At 41.2% G+C, this 21,141-nt stretch overlaps 2 long non-coding RNA genes across 2 annotated transcripts; both read right to left on the reverse strand.

Annotated features, from left to right (window-relative positions):
* Positions 1-277: 277 nt before the first annotated feature.
* Positions 278-15,997, reverse strand: LOC134616061 (uncharacterized). Its single transcript, XR_010091410.1, has 5 exons — positions 15,901-15,997; positions 8,813-8,998; positions 8,415-8,466; positions 8,159-8,294; positions 278-530 (listed from the first exon to the last, which is right to left on the reverse strand). It is a non-coding gene; the product is annotated as an uncharacterized LOC134616061 (long non-coding RNA).
* A 1,252-nt stretch (positions 15,998-17,249) lies between these two features.
* On the reverse strand, positions 17,250-21,083 carry LOC134616062 (uncharacterized). Its single transcript, XR_010091411.1, has 3 exons — positions 21,030-21,083; positions 17,502-17,604; positions 17,250-17,342 (listed from the first exon to the last, which is right to left on the reverse strand). It is a non-coding gene; the product is annotated as an uncharacterized LOC134616062 (long non-coding RNA).
* Between the last annotated feature and the right edge of the window lie 58 nt (positions 21,084-21,141).

Genomic DNA, 21,141 nt, shown 5'->3' on the forward strand with positions numbered 1-21,141 from the left:
CAGGGGTTACTTTATACCTCATATCATACCAATAGAACAAAGGATATCACTCTTTTGTTCTCCACACAAACTGTTTTCCCTTACAGCTAAGATTACTAGTGGACTAAAATGAGCCACCCGCACTTTACACCTACTGGAGGCATGAAGCTCGCAGCTAACAGTTTGCTTGCTGATGTTAATGCCAGAGGAGGGTTTTGTTGGGTTGATGTAACTTGAACATGTGTTGTTTTTTTGTGCTTTAAAAACAAATTCTCTCACTGAAGTCTTAAAGGTTGTTCCACACTTTCTGATCCACTTAAACACCAACCTAAAGATGATATTCCAGCAGCACAAACCCAGTCTTTCTTCAAAATAAGAGCGATAATTAGTTTGTGGACAAAGACAACAGTTGGATGACCTTCATCAGGCACATTATTATGACTAGTGCAACTTACCCCTGTCTGAAGTTTGCCTGGGCGCAAATTGCTAAAAGGGAAAACGATGACGAGGAACTACTCCAGAGTCAGGTAGGTCAGGAGGAGAACAGAGACCTGAGGAGAAACATGCACCGCAAATAAAAACATGTTTTTAACTTAAAAACTGTAACACTGCTTTGAATACTGAATGCACTGTTATAAGTAGAACCTCTAACAGAGGAATCAACATGCAGAGGATGGAAATTGGGCTCAGATCATTTATAAAGTCAATTTTTGTGCTAATGCAGTCTAATGATGATTTATCCTGGAAAGTGCAAGTTCTGAACAATAACAACAACTAAATGCAATGAGTGAGAGTGAATTATAAACACGATTTTAAAGTAAAAGAGGGCTTGATTTGAGTACTTTACTCTGAAAACATGACACATGTATAATGCAGAGCCGAAACAAGCTGATACGGTCAGTGAGTGGAACAAAGGATTATTTAAATCTTGAAGCTACTTTAGCTGAAAACAGCAGGGCAAAAGTACAAGCAAAGGCTGTCAGTCTGCTGTTTGCCTCAGATGTCAGTTTGTCTGCTGTCTATTTAATCACTAGGAGGCTGTAAAACTATGAAAGGAGTCCCATATGAGTCGATGAGCCAGTGAAACTCAGGTCTGATGACAGCGATACTGAAGTGATTGTTGTTTGAGATATGCTGAACTTTTGTGTTTGGAAATCAGACGAGAAACCATTTGTTACTTTTCAAATTCTATATTTATTAAGTTATGCAGGCTTGTTTGCACAACAAGGCTAAATAATTATATAAACCTTTCTGAATCTAAATAGTGGACTTTGGTAGAATTAAAAAATAAGTGCAGTGCAGGTCTATGATGATTTTCAGTCCTACTATCATCTAGTTTTGATTCTGCTTCTGTCTTGGTTAAGTCCTCAGTAGTCCTGATGTTGAACTGTTGTAGTCCTGTTTTAATTCTGGATCAGTTCTGGGTCTGGTTGAATTGGGGTTTAGTCCCTGTGATACAGCCCGACTTTGTTCTGCCTTGCTGCTTAATAAGGTTTCCTGCATATGTGATATATATTTTTTTCCTATATGAAGTCATTCTTTTTTTTGAGCAACACTCAAAACAAATCCTATTAATCTTTCAGTCATTTCTACCCTCACTTAATTTCCTTTGGCTGCTCAGCTCTCACACAGTGGCTCAGCTATGCTCCAATCCCTCCATATTGTGGCCAATCACATGCGAGGATATAGGATAATATCATTAAGTGAAAAACAGAGAGCGGTGAGGAGGGCTGTGCGAAAGCAAAACCACATAAATATGCCTGACACCCGTAAACGAAGCAGCATCTTTGTCTCGTCTTGGTCTCGATACCCTCTGGTCTCGGTTTAGGTGGTCGTGACTACAAGTCTAATCTACAGTGGGATGCAAACGTTTGGGCAACCTTGTTAATGGTCATTATTTTCCTGTATAAATGGTTGGTTGGTACAATAAAACATGTCAGTTAAATATATCATACAGGAGACACACACAGTGATATTTGAGAAGTGAAATCAAGTTTATTGGATTTACAGAAAGTGTGCATGTTGTGGAAAATTTAACAATAACCTGCAACACACCCAGTGAGCTTGATTTGAAGTGGGTTTAATAAACACATTGCAATGTGGAGAGAGCATCCCAGTGAAACACCAGGACCATCTGTGAATTGTGGCCACCGCCCTCACATCTTATATACAGACACACAGACAAAGAACATCCACAAACTCACATGTGGGCCCTTCTCACGGGGGGGCTATACCTCCTCCCTCACAGAGACAATTATGACCTCGTTTTCTGCTTGGCCATCACCTTTCTAACTACTGAACATCAGCACCATTGTGCACTCAAAGAATTCACAATGTGCATCCTCCCTAAAGTCAGGCGGAAAAAACAAATTCACATTTTATGGTCATCTTCTCTCCATCTGGGTCTCCACCCTTTGTTCGAAGGAGATCATATACAAAGGTCAAACAGCATTCGTTGTTCATCTGCAAAGAAAACTTCAAGCTGCTCTTTCATAAGAACCCGTTGTTAAGATAAGGAAGTTTTTCAGTGTGTGATACATTTTTCGCAGTTTATCATTAAATCCATCGACCCATGTTTCCCAATTTATTAACTGTTTCTGTAAAAGACCCTCTTCCCCCGTGTTATTAGGGATTGAGGCACACATGGCTCACCAAACACATGCCTTACTATGTTTACTCAGACAATGAGGGCCTAATGCACTTACGCATCAGGAACTGACATGCTAGATAATCAGTCTAGCTACCCCATGCTATAATTACTCCAATCACTTTTACTCAGGCTCAGGACTCTGAGTTTGTGATGTTCAGAGAGTCATGTAAATGCATATCATTTATAAAATGATTAGAAACGTCACACAAACGTAAAGGTAAAAACATACTAAGCTTTCCAGGGAAACTGATTGGCTGTTTAAGCAGGTGTTATCTGCATTCATTCGCTGATCCCTCTTAGGCGCCACAGAGTCTCACTCTGCAGTCGCTGAGGTAGAGCTTGGCACACTCTTGTTGGAGGAGGGCGCTCTTTTCACCCCTCACCCTCTCATTCCAATGCAGCTTTATGGTTATTGCTGTGGTTCTGGAATCTTCTCATGATGGCTAGTAGGGCTCCAAACCGCACGACCTTTGACCTCAACCACTGCCTGGGCTGTCAGCTATGCCATGAGTGTTTCCTACTTCTCGCTGGGTCTCTGAAGACTTCTGATCAGCACCCAGTCTCAGTCAGGAGATTCCACCCTTGGGATGATTTCTTCCAGTAATACTCTGGCTGCTGCACCTGTATCTCTTTACTAGGAGGGAAAACTTCTAACCACTTGGAAAACATGTCAACCATCATCAAACCACATTTTCCTTTCAGTTCAGTGACGTTTACTTATAGATCATCAAAACCTTATCTGAACATGGACTTACGCCCTGTAGAGGTTTAATACCTGTACATGAACTATTATCTCACAAACCACAGTAAAAAGCCATGGACAAAACATCAGAAAAAACTCGTGGAAAACATAGAAAACATTGTTTTATGTTAAACCTGGAATCCCTCCTTTTGACACATGGTCTCTCCCATGAGTCGACTCATCAGAACTAGGAGAACAACAAAAGAAAAGGTTTAGTTAGATCATTTCTCAGACAACATCAGGGCTTCTCCTCCGCAGTAACTTCTCTCTAGCCCTGTAAACCCTGTGTTAGAGAATAAAATCAGCATTAATGTCATGTTAAGTGGGTCTAACTCTTGGCTCCGTCTGGAGCCTGCATCCACACCACAATTACCTAGAAACCAAAATTGGTGTATAAATACAAACTTCACACTTGCAAACAAATGCAGGGTCATAGCAGCAATAAGGCATCCAACACCACAGACACAAGTGTGCCACGTGCAGTTTATTTCCCCAAAATCATTAAAACATTACTGTGTCCATAATTTGCACAAATCATGGATCATCCCATATGTTTAATCAAAACTACTGCAACCAGTAATTTTTCTTAAGTAATGTCACTTGTTTTCACACTTTGAGCTCAACAATGATATGATAATGAGCCCCACACTAAGATGTTCTGTAATCACTGCACAACCTGCTTCATTTCACTCATGCATGTCTGTGTCTGTGCCGAATCCTCCACAAAGACCCTCAGAAAAACAAACATTAGCCGCGGAGCGTCTGGAGGTCAGGTCTGGATCAACAGATTGCAGAGGTGCTGCTGTGAATCATGTGGTCAACCCTCCTTTTCTGTGAAAGGAGTGATACAGCATGTGTTTCACAGTGAATACACATTTTCCCACTGTACAGTGTTTTACTATAACCAACAAGCAGCCAGTAAAACACAGTTTTCTCCACACAAAATCAGTAACACAGAAAAGTAGCAGCTAAAGGTTTTTTCCTAAGTGCACCGTTACAAAAAAAACCCAAACATATTAGGCCTTGTTCAGGACATGTCTAAATATATATATAAAAATAAACCTGTGTTTCTCTTACAAAAAGAAAACAACCCTAACCTAACTGGCAAAATCAGCCTGGTACTAAAACAAAAAAACCCCCAAATCTGCCAGAAATCACAGGAAAAGTTTTGCTTTCTGGTGACACAACATGCTGTAGGGATTAGAACCTGCCATGCAGAGCTGCAGTCACTGCTTCTGTTCATGTTCCCCACATCATATTTACTGGTTGCCCACAAGTGCTCCAGAATATCACACAATGCTGGAAAGTCTGGGGCCAACCAACATAGTTCCACCTTATACACAGATAATTTTTTCCCCTTTTTTATTAGCAGCTGCACAGTTCACGCAACACCAGTGTTCACCCTTTAAAGCTTCCATATCAATGTTTTATCACTGGAATGTGAATTTCTTCCCCAGGTCTGTGCTTTTTCACTTATTTTTCATTTTCACAGACCCATCATTTCATTTAGCTTTTCTCCTTGTTCCCCTCCAAAAGTAAACGTGTAACATGTCATGATGTATTTCACAAAACAAGTTTGTTTTGATGTATTCAGAGGTGTGTATCTGGGTGCAAGCTTCACCCATACATCAGAAACAGGAAACTCAGCCCTCTGCTACATCTTATTCACTTTAATAATCCACTCATCAATATTATCACAGAAGAGGATTTCCTTCATCAGAAAATTACTTGTGCTGCACCAATCAAGCAGAAAGCATCTCACAATTCACTATATTAACAACCAAATTTATTGTCTGATCACTGGTTGGTCAAACCAGAATCTCTTTTCCCTTTCACAAAAGTTAAACTGTAGTCCTGCAACCATAGAGAGTTAATTGGCAGCAGTGGATACACTCAACATTTGATAACAAGTGTCTGTTAAATTTACACTATTTTAACACACACTCATTGCATGTGTGTGTGTTAGCAGGCAGGTGTAATGGATGTGTGTGCAGTGGAGCTGCAGAGTCAGCAGGGCATGTCCTTAAAGCTGCCTTTCCTTCACATTTCTCTGTTTATGTGTGTTTGTGTGCGTTTTATTTTGACCTTTTTTGTGATCCTACGGACTTTTCTGAACCTCCACAAGACAGCCGGCCACAGTTTTCCAACCCAATTTTCATGTGTTCTCACATTAACATTCATGCTTTTCAGTCTCTTCCTTTGCCATTTCAACTCCTAGTATGGCAAATGTGAAGCTCAGTCTTCTCAAGTCCATTCACACACAATGATGTCGCAGGTGAACACATGCAACTAGTGACAGGAGTGCTCTTACTATAGTAAAGTGAGAAAGTGATATTACTATAACTAATATGATATGATTAAATATGTGATTAACACACGAGAAAAAGAAATCTGCCACCACAGTGCAATAATTGTTTAAACAAAATCAGGCAGGCTCATAAATTTTGGCAACACAAAAAGCGGCTCTGTTGTGCTGTGGGCGGAGAAAAGGCTTCCTCTGCATCACTGTCGCATACAGCATCTCCTTGTGTAAAGTGCGCCGAACAGCGACTCCATCTGCTGCAACATGATGTTGTAGGTCTTTGGTGCTGGTCTGTGGGTCGACTGACTGTTCTCACCGTTCGTCGCTTCTGTCTGTCCAAGACTTTTCTTGGTCTGCCACTTCGAGCCTTAACTTGAGCTGAGCCTGTGGTTTTCCATTTTCTCAATATGTTCCTAACTGTGGAAACAGACGGCTTAAATCTCTGAGACATCTTTCTGTGTCCTTCCCCTTGATAGGTTTGTAGCTTAAACCTATTCGCTGGAACGTTGAAGACAATGTAATTAGGTTTTGAGACCCCCGTGTTGCTACTCTTCAGAGGAAATTAAAAGAGGAGGGAAACTTAGAATTGACCCCCTTAACCTCTTAAGCCCCAAGGGGGTTTCTGAGCTTCCTGCTCGAAAATGTAATGCCCAAATTAAATTGATTATTTCTCTGCAATTACAAACTCTGTCCTTACAATCTTGGTATCAAAATAAAGCTAACACTTGGGAAATTTAATCAGAGGTGCAAATATTAAAGCAGATATTACTGTGTCAAAGTTACTGAGACTGGAACACAGAAAAAGTAGATTTTATTCTCGCCTAATTTTTTTTGTAATTTTTAGCATATAACCCTTTTAAAAATATGCCTCAGCTCACATTTGGTTCCAGAAATCCAGTAATCAACATATAAGCATCATCTGTGCAAAGATTTATGTTTCTAAAGTAAAACAGTGAAAAACTACAGCCCTGTCAATACATGAATATCCAGACGTTGTACAAAAATGTCCAATTTTGGCACACAATTGGACACCATGCCAGTTAATTTTTTTTAGGTATTAAAGAGCAGAAAGTAATAAATTTTATTAACAGGCCTAAAAATGCTTTTTTTAAAAATATATTTTGGAACCACACATTTACATGGTAATGGCCCTTTACTGCAGTGGGCATAGAGCGCTTCATTGGCCTCTGGCCCTTTAAACTCCGAGGGGCTGTAACTTTGATTTCTTTTGGTCAATTTGCATGATTGACACCTCTTTTTAATCGTTTTAGCCAATAGATTCAAAATAACGATGCCACGTTCACGTCACTTCAACCAATCAGACGTTGTGATGCCAAAACCCACGTGGGTCCAAATTTATTGCATGTGGCGTCTGTCCAGTCACGTGTCTGTAGGTGGGTCTAAAATGGAGGTTGTTGACAGAAAACGGCTCTGATGCGGCTAGGTAGGCGTGGTAACTACCGGCAATCACGTGGTTACCGGCTACCGGCGAAAATAACGGAGGAAATCGGGACGGTAAGCCAATTTCTGTCTTAGCGCATTTGCGCCGCTGTGTGTTTTTGTGGTCTTCTTTTGCGGCTCATTCAGTGAATTTTGGTCAGAGTGTGGTGAAACTTGGTGTGTGCAGTCAGTGATAGCCCTGGAAGCTAACCAGCCTATCTTTAGCCGGTTACATGAAGTCTAAAGAATTTCTGGTTCGGTTTTGTTTGTTTAGCGGACCTTTGCGCATTTATGTAACTGCTCGTTTAATCACGGCTTGTTTTCGGTGTGTTTGGTGGTTGTAGAAATGGTTTATATGACATTTTAGCTGAGATTCAGAGGTTTCTGTGGATACCACACATGTCTGGACTTATATTTCTCACCCCGTGTTATAACCGATTAAACGTGATCTCCTCCTTTTTGCCCCCGATACCGGGGGCGTGGGGCTTAAGTGGTTTTAAATACTCTTTCTCATTATTGGATTCACCTGTGTATGTAGGTCGGAGCTCACTGAGCTTACAGCCAATTTGAGTTCCAATAATTAGTTCTAAAAGTTTTGAAATCATTAAAATAACAAAAGTGCCCAAATTTATGCACCTGCCTGATTTTGTTTAAACAATTATTGCAAACTTTCTGTAAATCCAATAAACTTCATTTCACTCCTCAAATATCACTGTGTGTGTCTCCTGTATGATATATTTAACTGACATTTTTTATTGTACCAACCAACGATTTATACAGGAAAATAATGACTATTAGCAAGGTTGCCCAAACTTTTGCATCCCACTGTACTTACTGTATATGTATATCTGAATACTGTGGTTTTAACGCGGTTCACCTTCTGCAATGACCGACCATCACCATAATCATCCTCATCTGATTTCAGGCTGGTTTGGGAATATTTGCGCCTACATTGCTTGGAATAAATCCTTTCAAAGGAAAGTATTTCATGATCCAGTTCATGTGTTGATGTGCACAAACAGCTCCAATATTTTAATCTTCTCACTCTTTTTTGACTTGGCCCCGGGTCGATGTTCATGGGACTCGTCCTCCAGGCCATTTTGCCTCTTGTACCAGTCGAACAGAGTCTTCAGGATGGATGGCAGGCAGTACCCAGCAAGAGAACTCATAGAGCTGATCAGCTGGACAGATGACAGGAAGAAGAGAGGGAGCCAAGAGACAAAGGATGGCAAAAAAGGTTAGTCCTGTTCAGAATATGTGACAGTGTATAGTAAGTATGTGTCCACATGAGGCGCACACACCTGGTCAAACTGTGGCTCTTCTCCTCTGCAGAGATTTGTTTAGCGGCTTCTCCTGCCAGATAAGAACAGACAGAGGTGGAGAACAGCTTCTATTTGATCGCTGACTGTGGAGTGTGCGTGGGTTTCTCAGGTAAAATACAATCCAGTAAACACAGCGATAAAGAGAAGGCCTTCCCTGATTTACTGCTTTGTCCATTTAATGCTCGGCTGGAGAGTAAAAAAGGTCGAAACTGAGATTTGCATAAAATGTTGAGCCAATAAACACCGCCATCAAAAGGTACTATGACTAATAAAATGAAGTAAGATGGGCAAAATGCGTGTTTATGATGCTGTAACACAGACAGAAGTGGACTAAGCGTCATGGAGAGAAAAGAAAGAATCGCAGCTCGGCCGCTCACCAGTGGTTCAGCCATGATGATACAGCTCTTGCGTTCAGAGAGCAAGGTGAAGATGGCAAATAAGCTTTCTAGGACAAACTCGCCCGGCTGGCTCCACGTTGACAGGCGCCATGACGACGGGGCCCTTCCTCTCACCCGAAGGGCCGCTGGCTGGTGGGATGGATGGCTTCAGTCCCACTGGAGAAGCTGATGACATATAAGACAGGCCCGTTAGTCTGAAGTGCTCTGACTCTGTGGGTCCCCCCTAAGTTACAGTAAATACTTCTGTGCTCCCAGCCTGCACACATTCTTATCAGCGTCACTGCTAACCAATGTTCCCTCTAAGCTGCGCACTGCTGGCACGGTCTCTGCGCACAGAAAATCTGTGTTGCACACAAAAAAAATCTAACCTGAATTGAAATTAAAATAAATACTTTAACAATTCTGTTTTGCAGTGTGAGTCAGTGAGCTATGGGATTAGAACGATGCCACCTCATCTCATAGTCCAGCCATTGATGCGATTCACATTCGTATATACGCAGCTAATCAACGTGGTTGACAGGCTCTGACAGCGCCCTTATGCGCCCACACCGGCGTTCTAGCTAGCAAAGCGGCGTGGCTGATGACGAGTGAAGCCACGTTAATGACAACGTGTACAACCATTGTGTGTGTCAGAACAATGAGGCGACTGCTGAATGTTACAGGTGTTACAGCAGTGATACATCCACTGTTGTCAGGCCTGCAGGTATCAGGCTGTTGTTCTCCTTCATCTCATAGTGGACAGAAATTATTTTTTGGAGTGGCACAAATAATTTGTGTGGCATCAGATTTGATGCAGAACAGCTGATTGTTCTGTAAATAGTTTGAAATGTTTGTTTAAAAAGACGCCTTGGCTGCATTTGTAGGTAAAAACAGCTGCAAAAAACTTTGTTTGCATAACTCAGTTACTTTTTTAAAGTAGTAACTATATCATTAATTGCCCAACATTGGTCATTATATCCTGTATTTTGCAGACAGAGTTACAGGACTCTCTCCCAGACCACAGACTCATATTACAAGTCAGAGCTTTATAAATATATAAAAAAAGGAGGTTGTGTTTTCAAAACTGGAGTTCAAGTTATTTTTACTTCCAATAGTGTTAATTCCAGGGAGTTTGTGTGTTCGCTCGGACACATGAAAAATTAGAGGGAACGTTGCTGCTAACTGGAGCATATTTAACGCTAAAGTTGTTTGAACTACAGATGTCATCATCTTGGGGCCTTCAGCCTGTTTTTGCTTTCTGAACCATGACAAATGGAGCTGAATATGCATTAGAAGTTCATATTTGCAATGCTCTCATGGTTGATGATTCTCACTTGTAGAGTAACCAGGAATGGGGAAGTGTTAAAGATCACCTTCTTGAGCATAAGTCGTATTCAAACGAATAAAAACCACATCTGTGTATTTAAATGTCGACTGAGTTGTGGCTCGGTGAAAGACGCCGACTCTGGCGATCCTTACACGATCCTCCCTGCTTTGCATTCAGGCAGCTGTGGTGCAGACTCATGCTTTCTCGTGCTTGATCAGATGAGAGTCGAAAGTCGTGGCGTCCCAGGAAAACTGCGGTAGAGCACTTCCTGCGACCTTCTGTAGACCATTTGCATGACTCAGCAATAAAGGGGGTAATTCAGCAGAATTCTACCATGTCCAGTCAATACAAGTCTGCCTTGGTTTAATTACACTTTTATATTAATTGGAGATTGACAATAACAACACTGTTTTCCTTTGAGCCAAAATTTCATTGAAGGAAATTTCACTGCAGCTTTGATGCTGGATGGAGACAGCAACACATTTTAAAACCCTGATTTGGACTGTCTTTACAACACACACACACACACACACACACACACACACACACACACACACACAGCACTAATGTCTCTATTGTTACCCTCTTCTGTTTTATATTGTGCTGAGTGAGCATGCCGTCAGCCTGACCAATAAGAGCCGAGAGCTGCAGTGATAGGCAGGCTGAACCAGCAAATAGCCAGAAACATCTGGTCAGTGCAGCACCGCCTCAGGTACCACGTACAGCTTTTAACTGGCTTCTGACCCCAAACAAACATTTATTATAGCTCTATTATGTAGGAAATGTAGGAGACGCGGACATAAATACACAGAGGGTTAACGAGGGAAGTGGGAGCACACGGGGAACACAGGTGACACTGATAATCATAACGAGACACGGCAGGAGTAACACAACACTGACGGAAGACTATCAAAGTAAAACAGGAAGCACACAGAGACGCAGACCAGATTGGAAGAGAACACAGACGTAGCGGGCTGGGGAAAACATGGAATAAAACACAAGGAGGAGAAATGAGGCATGGGGACTGGCAGATACACAGAGGGGGCACACAGGGGGTAAGGTCACGAGGGGAAATCAAATAAGCAACATCTTAACAGAACAACCTAGGGACCCTAAAACTGACAGCAAATCAAATTCAAATTCAATTATTTATTTGTCACATACACAGTCATACACAGTATGATATGCAGTGAAATGCTTACACAACTGCTCGTGACCTAAAGAAGAAAAAAGAAAGACTATGAATAGGATAAGAAATAAATATGAAAATTAAAATTAAAATGGTACATTTGACTAGGAAAGAATAAGATAAAATATAAAAATTAAGTTCAAAATAAAATAACTGTACAACAACAAATTAGAATGAAGGGTAAATTTAACTGGGAAAGAACAAGATAAAAATATAAATTAAAGTTGAAAATAAAATAACTGTACAACAAAATACACAAATACACAATATAGAAATATATAAGAATGTATGAAGAAATATAGAGTGATAACAGCAGCTGTACAAGTATTAAATGGCAAACAAACAACAACAACACAAGACACACAAAAAACCAGGTAGAAGTCCCGGGACCATGACATGCAGGTGGTTACATATGGTTAAAATGATTCAAATGCACTAAGTATGCACGTTTTTCATATCAATATAGGCCATAACTTGATTGTTGTCTGTAGCCCACATGATTAAACATGTGAGTTTAGATTTGATCTACTGTATAGCCTGTATAATAAATTAATATGTAGCCCAATAAGTATAAAATCCAGAAAGCTACACAACATGGGGCGGTTCATTTACAAACACAGGTCTAACTTGAGTTTCACACAGTTTTTATTAGAAACAATCAAATTGTTAAATGCTTAAAGTACACAAAATGTCAGAAATCTGCACCGTCATGAACAGAAATTTAAACCTAATTTTTCGTGATTTGTTGATTAACCCTCCGAGGTCTGAATCCCACGTTGTGCACATCAACATCACAGATTTGTACAAATAAAGTTTATATTTATATGTTTTGTTGCCATAGCGATGCCTCCAGGGAAAAATGAGGGCGCAGCGCAAGAATGAGACCATATTAGTGGATATATGCTTTGATAACTTTGCCTAACAATCATAAATGTTTTATATTTTGTGTGTGTCCTCATTATTGAGCTTTAATCCTGCATGAAGGCCAAGATGAATCTCTTAGAGTAGAACTTTACAGGAACTATTAGAATAAATGAAAATAATAACACATTGACTGCTTTAGTCTTTTACATCCACTTCTGTCTGTTTTTTTGTCTCCATTTAAAAGATATCAAACTCTGATCAAACAACTTGATGTAAAAAGAATCTCTGCACATTCTACAGTCTTTGATGCTAAAATGACATCACAGCATTTAAGCATGTTTTGAATGAAAACATCAGCATATGAACACAAAACTGAAGACACTGCAACCGTATGAACGCAGACCACTATTTAGTGACATTTCGACGTTTCCCCGAGGATTAACTGCTCTGTAATTTACCAAGAACTAAAGTAAGCTCACATTTCAGTTTGTAAACTTAAGATCATTTACTTAAATATATGAAGCCTGATTTTCCTGCCTGCCAGGACAGTATTTATGTACTTTACATTGTGCAAGACTAGACTATATTTTCCAGGAAAACAAATGAAGACTTAACTATTTGCCAGCTGCTGTCATATTTGACAAATTATACATAAATTAGAAAATGTTCTTAATCATATCTTGGAGTGACAGAAGCTCTTTTTAACACGATTATTTCTGAGATTATTTTGTTCATTTAGGAAAATAGAGAAGACTTAAGTTTTGTTCTCAAACAAACTATTGGAATTTCTGAGAAACTGAGGCTGCGTCCACTTGTACACGGCTATTTTTGAAAGCGCAGCTTTGTCTTTTTGTTTTTAGCGTTTATATGTGGAAGGAGATATTTTTTCAAAGCTGCACATGTGGACTGGATTTTTTTTTTTAAACGAAAAAGGAAAACGTCCGTTTTCAAACATAGCCGTGTACGTTCGGACGCAGCCTAAAGTCATCACCAAAAAAGCAAATTCTCTGAACATTCTGAGTTGAGGTTTAGTGATCATTGCTGTTTTGTGTTCCTTGTAGTCAAAATGAGTGAAAGTGGTGATGGATCACAAAACAACCGTAACGGTAAGCACATGTGCTCAGTCTTGAAATTGATGAAAAACAGATTTTCAGCAGATAGTTATGGATGCTAATTAAAAGATTAAATGATCTTGCAGGCCAACAGGTTAACCCACGATCAACTGCAAGTGGAGATCAGGAACCTGCTAATCAACCAGTTAACCGACGAGCTAACCGGCGAGCTAACCGACGAGCTAACCGGCGAGCTAACCGACGAGCTAACGAAGATATTGGTGGACTCCGGGGCTTCGCGAACGATCTTTATCTTGCTCTTTGTGATATTTGTTTGTTTGTGGATAGGCTAGTAACTTCAGTGCTGGAACAATATGACAATTACCTTTACGGTGACACTGACACTGACGATGACGATGAAGATGATGATGACGATGACAACAATGTCATCGTTCAAAATATTAATGTAAGGGAATTTAATGCCAATGCTGTCAACAATGAACAGCATGAGGATCATAATGCTGTGGTTGTTGTTGGCATTGAAAATGAGGATTCGGATGAGGCATTTGAAGACTGTGTGGATGTTGACCAGCACATCCCAGAAGAGGACCCTCAGCCAGGTGTATCCAGGAGGAGGTCTAGAGAGATGGATGAAGAAGATGTGGAACCATACAAAAGAATCAGACGGAGCGAGGAGTTTTCTGATGATGACTCCGACTTCTTCTCTGCTTCTGACACTGATGGTGAGGGCTGTCCTCGTGTTGGTAATATTGCTGATGAGGACATCAATCAGCAGTCAACAGAAGAAGAACCGCAGCCCGGTGGATCCACGAAAAGGTCCAGAGAGGAAGATGTTAACGAAGAAGAGCGTGATAGCAAAAAATCCAGGCTTGCACACTCTGATTCGGGGACCAGCTCAGCTGTGTACGACCACTCTGAGAGCAGCAGTGATGAACTTTTTGAAGATGCACACGAAGAGCTTGGCAACCATGAAGCTGGAGGCTCGAGGAAGTGTTCCCGAGAGGATTTTGAGGAAGAAGAGGAATACTTGCCTGTGTGCAAATTTCGGAGGTGTTCAATTGAGTCCAGCAGCAGCAGTGATGAAGACTAACACTCTTTCGACGGGTTTCTTCAGTATCCTTTTAGAAGGCTGATGGCCTACTCAGGTGACCCTGAATCCTCCATGCTGCAATAAGCTGGGCATACACTGTGCTGCGATTTTTTCAGTCGCGTTATTCAGCTCCTGCTCAAACTGTACGATTGACTCGCAGGGGTGAGTCTTTTCACTCTCATTTCTGCTTTTGCGCGTGCGCAGTGTAAGACGCTGCGGTGACGCCCTCAGGACGACCGACAGGATTTCAAACAGGTTTGATTTTCTTACCAGCAAACGATTGATGATCGGGAGCTGGTCGAGAAGTGTTAATCGCTTCTCGTTACCCCATATAGACGATGCACGACACACGATCCTCCAAACGGTCGCACGACTGAAAAATCGGCTCAAAATGGGCCAAAAATCGCACAGTGTATGCCCAGCATTAGGCTGCCGGGGGATTCCCATGATGCACTGGGTGTTTCTTCTTCACCCACTATGTTTAATAGACCTCTCTGCACTGAATTGTACTCGTTATTAACCTCTGTCTGTCTTTATCCTGTTTTCCTTGCCCCTCCCCAACCGGTCGCAGCAGATGGCCGCCCCTCCCTGAGCCTGGTTCTGCTGGAGGTTTCTTCCTGTTAAAAGGGAGTTTTTCCTTCCCACTGTCGCCAAAGTGCTTGCTCAAAGGGGGTCATGTGATTGTTGGGGTTTTCTCTGCCCTGTCTCTTTCCTTCTTTTTATCTATCCCTCCTTTTTCCCTCCACCCCCCCCTCTACCTGTCCTTTAATCTCTTCTTTTTCATTTCCTCCATCATCTCTCTACCCTGTGTTCGCTTTTGAGAACACAGGGTAGATGATAATAAATGATAATAAAATGATAACAATTGGCTACATTTTGCATGTGTCAGATCATTTAAGTCTGCTTTTGTGTATAATATGCATACTTTACTTGTTGCTTCCAAATCCCAGAAGGAAGAAGAAGACAAATAAAAAATGAAACAAAAATATATTTCTCTTTCTTTAGTGGATAGCTTTAGCAGGGAGTTTTTCCTTCCCACTGTCGCCAAAGTGCTTGCTCATAGGGGGTCATATGATTGTTGGGCTTTTCTTTGTAAGTATACCTTACAATATAAAGCGCCTTGAGGTGACTGTTGCTGTCATTTGGCGCTCTATAAATAAAATTGAATTGAAAATTGAATAGATGTCACTGTGATGATTTCTTCCCTCCATAGAAAGCTTAGACCCAAATGCAGATTCAATGCACATGGTTAAACTATTTATGAGACTTTGCTTAAAGAGAGGGAATGGAGAACGTGGCTCGAGCTAGGAGTGTCAGCAGAGAGCAGGAACCAGAGGAAAAGCTATCGAGAGACTGAACACCTGGCTCCTGATGGGAACAATCCAACGGGAATTCTGCAACAGAGGGAGAAGAAGTTGCAGGACGGGTAAGGGAGTTTGAGGGTAGGATTAGTATGTTGGCAGAGGAGACCTAAACACAGGGAAAACAAGGTTAAACACAGGGAAGGAGCAAGCCAGAACTGGAGCAGAGGTGAAGCCTAGTTACCACTGGAGATGGCAGAACAAACTGGCGAGGAGTAGCAGGCAGCGCTGGTTTAAGAAGCCCTCCTGCTGATTGTTTGCAGATGAGGCCCAGGTGAGATGCTGGAAACTCGACCTCTGAAGTGTGGACACAGTATCCCGATTCCAAGTGGAAAAGCCCCTCAGACACTTCCATGGTGCATGACAAGAAGGACGAGAAAGCATTCATTGTCCATCCATCCGTCCGTCAGCGTAATGCCTAAAAGTTTATTCAGATGTAAATATATTACATTTTTAAATAAAGATCATCAGTGTTTTTAATGACGCTGCATTTCATTCACGTGTCTCTATTGGACAGTGTTGTAGAAGTTAGAGAAGACAGGAATCACTTCCAGCTTGGCCTGACGTTTGATCACTAGTGATGTTCGATACCACTGATTTCCTTTCCGGTCCGATACCAAGTAAAATTCAGGGTGTTATCGACGATACTGATCCGATACTTTGTACAAAAACTTTACTCTTTTATTTTATCTCAAATTATAGCGTCATAATGATTACAGGACATCAGATTACTTGTTCTTATCACTTAATAATGCAGAGTTCATCATATAGAAATAAAAAAACTGAAGTTGTGCGCTATTTGAACACCTTGCCTGCCTGCAGCATTAAAGGACTCCCTGAGAGACGTCTGTCTCACCCTAGCAGCACCTGTCCTTCTCCTCCTCTTCAGTTCGCCTCAACATAAGCTCCTCATATTCTGTGATATGATTTACTCTGAGGTGTTTGACAAGGTTAGTGGTGTTGCCACAACACCTCACTTTCTTGCCACATGTATCGCAAACCACGTCTCGGCTGTTTGTGGATGTAAAATACGTCTGCACATGACTCTAATTACGCTCAGCCATTGTTGTGAGTGCGCACACCAGAGGCTGCCACACATTTATACAGCCGTATTTCACACATGACTATGAAAGGCGGAAGAAGAAGTAGTTCCTTCCAATGTAGACAATCCGAATGATATAGTTTCTTTCCACTGTGTTCCTGTTAATGAAAAACTACAATTTTACCCTAGATGATTAAAATATCGAGATTTTAATGTGGAAACCTTCTGTTTGCACATCTGGACTTTCTGTTGCTGCCCACGCAGGTGAAACTTTCTTTGAAGTGGCTCATCGAAGTTGTAATTAATCATCAATTCCCACACAATGTGAGAATGCAATCAATTTGTTTATCAGGGGAAAGGTGGGATTTTTTTAGGACACTGGAGCCTAACATTAACTGGTTTCATCTTTGCTTATTTCCATAAGAAGAAAAACATACTGAGAAAGAGATCACCAAAATATACATGTATGTATAAATGTATAAAGCCACTTACATAAAACATGAAAAGGCGGAGCAGCGATGCCCATCTCAGCCAGCGTATGATGGTGGGGCAAGATGGCAGCTTCCACAACATGACGCCAGCTCCTATGTATTTTTAGTAGATAAATGATACGTTTATGACAATGTATCAATTGTTGGAAGATGTAATTACACCTTAATTATGTAATTAGAAGCAAAAAATGATTTTTTTTAATCAAATCACCTCAAAAAATTACTGTACTTACTTTCTAATTGATTCTTTACCTCTAAAAGGGGCGGCTGTGGCTCAGGAGGTGGAGCAGGTCATCTACTAATCAGATGGTTTTTGGGTCGATCCCTGGCTGCTCCAGACTGCATGCTAACTGTCCTTGGGCAAGACATTAACCCCAAGTCACTCTCTGATGCATTCATCAGAGTATGAATGTGTGTGAATGTTAGATAGAAAGCACAGAAAAAGGGCTTCTATGAACAGGTGTGAATGAGGCAACCTGTACAGAGCGCTTTGAATGTTCAGGTAGAAAAGCACTGTCAAAAATGTCTGTGTTGATTTCTTTTGGACCTCAAACATTACTCACCTTGTTGCAGGTTTCTTTATTAATGCTGAAAACCCAGAATGGAAACTGACCTTACTGCTTCCTTTAAGCATCTAGAAGCTGCTTGACATCTTTACAGATCTATCTATATCTTTCAAAACTGTCTATAATATTTCTTTACAAATACATATTACATATTGTAATTTTGCTGTTGTTAATTCATCTTTCCACCTGATAGAAGAATCCCTCCCTATTATGATTTCAATTTCATCGCTGGACGAAGCTTCAAAATTTTCATTCATGCCACCAGCATTCTGTATATCCAAACTATTGCGGCTCCTCCAACCAAAGGCCGCGGCAGGCTAAACATGAGGACACAGATGACGCGCAACAGTAAACACATGAGATACACCTCTGTACTATTTGCTACTTTTATTCCACACACAACTGTCCACTATACAAATCGGCACACGGGCTCAAACCTTAAACAAATGCACAGACTGCACAAATAACTGCACCATTTACTATGCCAAATTACAACATTGGCCTATTGCATAACTGCGCTCAAGCTGCAGTCAACAGAAGGTTTCGCCTCATGCTCACCCTACCTTTCTGCTCACCAACATCAGGTGCCGTGAACAGGTGAGTGCAACCACATTTATCACCGAACACACCCATGAGTCACGCCCCACACCCGTGTACCAATACAGTGAGTGCATTTAAACCAACCCACTTAATCAAAAAAGGAACAGCTCATATGACTCCTACACAAACTACTGGCTAACACATAGATTAAGCTCGTCAAACATCTTTCTCATCAGTTCTTTGGCAACAACAGAATGACTTCAAGGCGTTGCCGTGCATTTGTGTAGTATGTTGGGTTGATGGTAGCAGGGGCGATTCTAGGATCAGAGCTTTGGGGGTGCTGAGCATCCAGAGAGCTGCTCAGCCAGGCAAGATCAACTTTACTCATCACGATGAGACGTCTTCCCTGTCTCTGTCAGTCCCTGCATCCCTACATGTCTCCAGTTGTCCCGAGTTCTCTCTGTCTGTCTCCTCGGTGCATTTAAACCCCTGTACCTCCCTGTCCTCATCGTCTGTTGTCCTCTTCTCTGTTATCAGTCATCATAATTTTACCATCTCTGTGCAAGTCTGCAAATTTCTTTAGTAAATCATAAGATTCTTAAATTCATCAAGTCTCTCTGTGCCTGGGTCCTCGTCACGATACATGACATCACTGTTTTGCAACTTTGCCTATGGTACAATATATGAAAAGATCTTTACTGCAGATACTACTATGGCTCTGTAGATTTTTTTTAAATTTTATTTTAACCCATGTCGCCTCACCTTGACTGGCAAATCTGTCTATCACTTTTTGGTAGTCAACTCTCTCAAGCAGTTGAACGGTTTCTGTTTTGCCTGTCACTTTTCCTTGTCTGTTTTCTTACCTGCCTCTTCCTGACCTTGTACTTTCTCCTCACGTTCCCCTCTTTCCTCTCTTCCTCTTTGGACTGACAATCATATACAAATAGATTATATTCAATTAGATGAACAAATTAAATTAATATGAAAAAAAAATACTGTTAAGATCACTAATAAAAAGTCCTCTCTCAGTGGACAATTTTAAGTTTTACATTTTAAATATGTTATATAAAATTCAACGGGAGCAACAGGCCGGTCAGATGTCGCTGATTTTACTACAGAGTAGGACGGGTTGTAGGCAGGGCTGGACTGGGACAAAAAATCGACCCAGGCATTTTGACTAGAGACCAGCCCACCAGGTATTACAGGAAAAGCCATAAAGCCTTTGAATGAAAACAGATGCTGTTGTGACAGTGATGTACACTGTCTTGTTGGTAAATTTATGATTTCTATACATTTTACATCAGATAAAAACTTTGGTTGTAAAATTCAGACAATTATTTAATAAAAGCTAAACATTTTAAATGAGAATAAGAAAGAAAAGTATTTCTTTGTGCCCCCCTTCCATGTTAATGCCCTACCTGGCCCCCTGGCAAAACTTTGCTAGACCCGCCCCTGCACAGTTATGGTAAATGGTAAATGGCCCTGCCTACAACCCGTCCTACACTGTAGTAAAATCAGCGACATCTGACCGTCCTGTTGCTCCCGTTGAATTTTATATAGCATATTTAAAATGTAAAACTTAAAATTGTCCGTAGCCTGCGGACAAATGTACATCTTTTATTAGATGAACATGTGGTTTCCATAGTAGTATCTGCAGTAAAGATCTTTTCATACATTGTACCATAGGCAAAGTTGCAAAACAGTGATGTCATGTATCGTGATGAGGACCCAGGCACAGAGAGACTTGATGAATTTAAGAATCTTATGATTTACTAAAGAAATTTGCAGACTTGCACAGAGATGGTAAAATTATGATGACTGATAACAGAGACGAGGACAACAGACGATGAGGACAGGGAGGTACAGGGGTTTAAATGCACCGAGGAGACAGACAGAGAGAACTCGGGACAACTGGAGACATGTAGGGATGCAGGGACTGACAGAGACAGGGAAGACGTCTCATCGTGATGAGTAAAGTTGATCTTGCCTGGCTGAGCAGCTCTCTGGGTGCTCAGCACCCCCAAAGCTCTGACCCTAGAATCGCCCCTGCTACCATGTTTCCCTCTCACCAGATAACCAAACCGATATCATGACCAGCAGCTTTACAGCTGTGGCTCCAGCAAACATCAGCTGATACTAGAAATTAATATTAAATAAATTCTAACAACAGCTGATCAAGCTTAAACGTGCTGCTGTTGTTTAGTGCGACATCCGGCGGTTTCCTCTTTCTGGTGCAAAGTGAGTGATAAATAAACAAGAGAGAAAAGCCGATCAGCTGATCATTGATCAGTTTCATGATTGAAGTAGCAACAGGAGAGGGAGGGGGAGAGAATGAGAGGAGAAGAGGCAGCAGCTGTGCAGCAAAGACACAGAATAACTCCAGCTTTGTCTTTTTCATTGTAGCTCATGTCCGGGACAAACTGTTCCTTTTCAGCTCAATACGACATGCGTAATATTTTCTGTGAATACGGGAGGGTTGGCAACTCTAACTAACCTTATGAATAAAATAAAGTTCACTATCAGTAACATCAAAGCACCCACCCAGCTGTATAGAAACCTAGTACACAGTAGGAGTTATTGTAACCGACTGTAAAAAGTCAGCACAACGAAAATAAACTACACCTAAACTTGGTTTATATCTGACCCAGATAGACTGCAGGTCATAACTTCTTACCTGAAGTTCAGTTCACCTGACACTCAGACCGGCGGCCGCCTCGGGTCTCTCCTCCTCCTGCCTCCCCTTTTCCTCATCCACCTGCTGGCCTCTGTGGGAGTTCCGCCATAGC

The sequence above is a fragment of the Pelmatolapia mariae genome, linkage group LG17 (genome assembly GCF_036321145.2).
Source record: "Pelmatolapia mariae isolate MD_Pm_ZW linkage group LG17, Pm_UMD_F_2, whole genome shotgun sequence".
NCBI classification, from domain to species: Eukaryota; Metazoa; Chordata; class Actinopteri; order Cichliformes; family Cichlidae; genus Pelmatolapia; species Pelmatolapia mariae.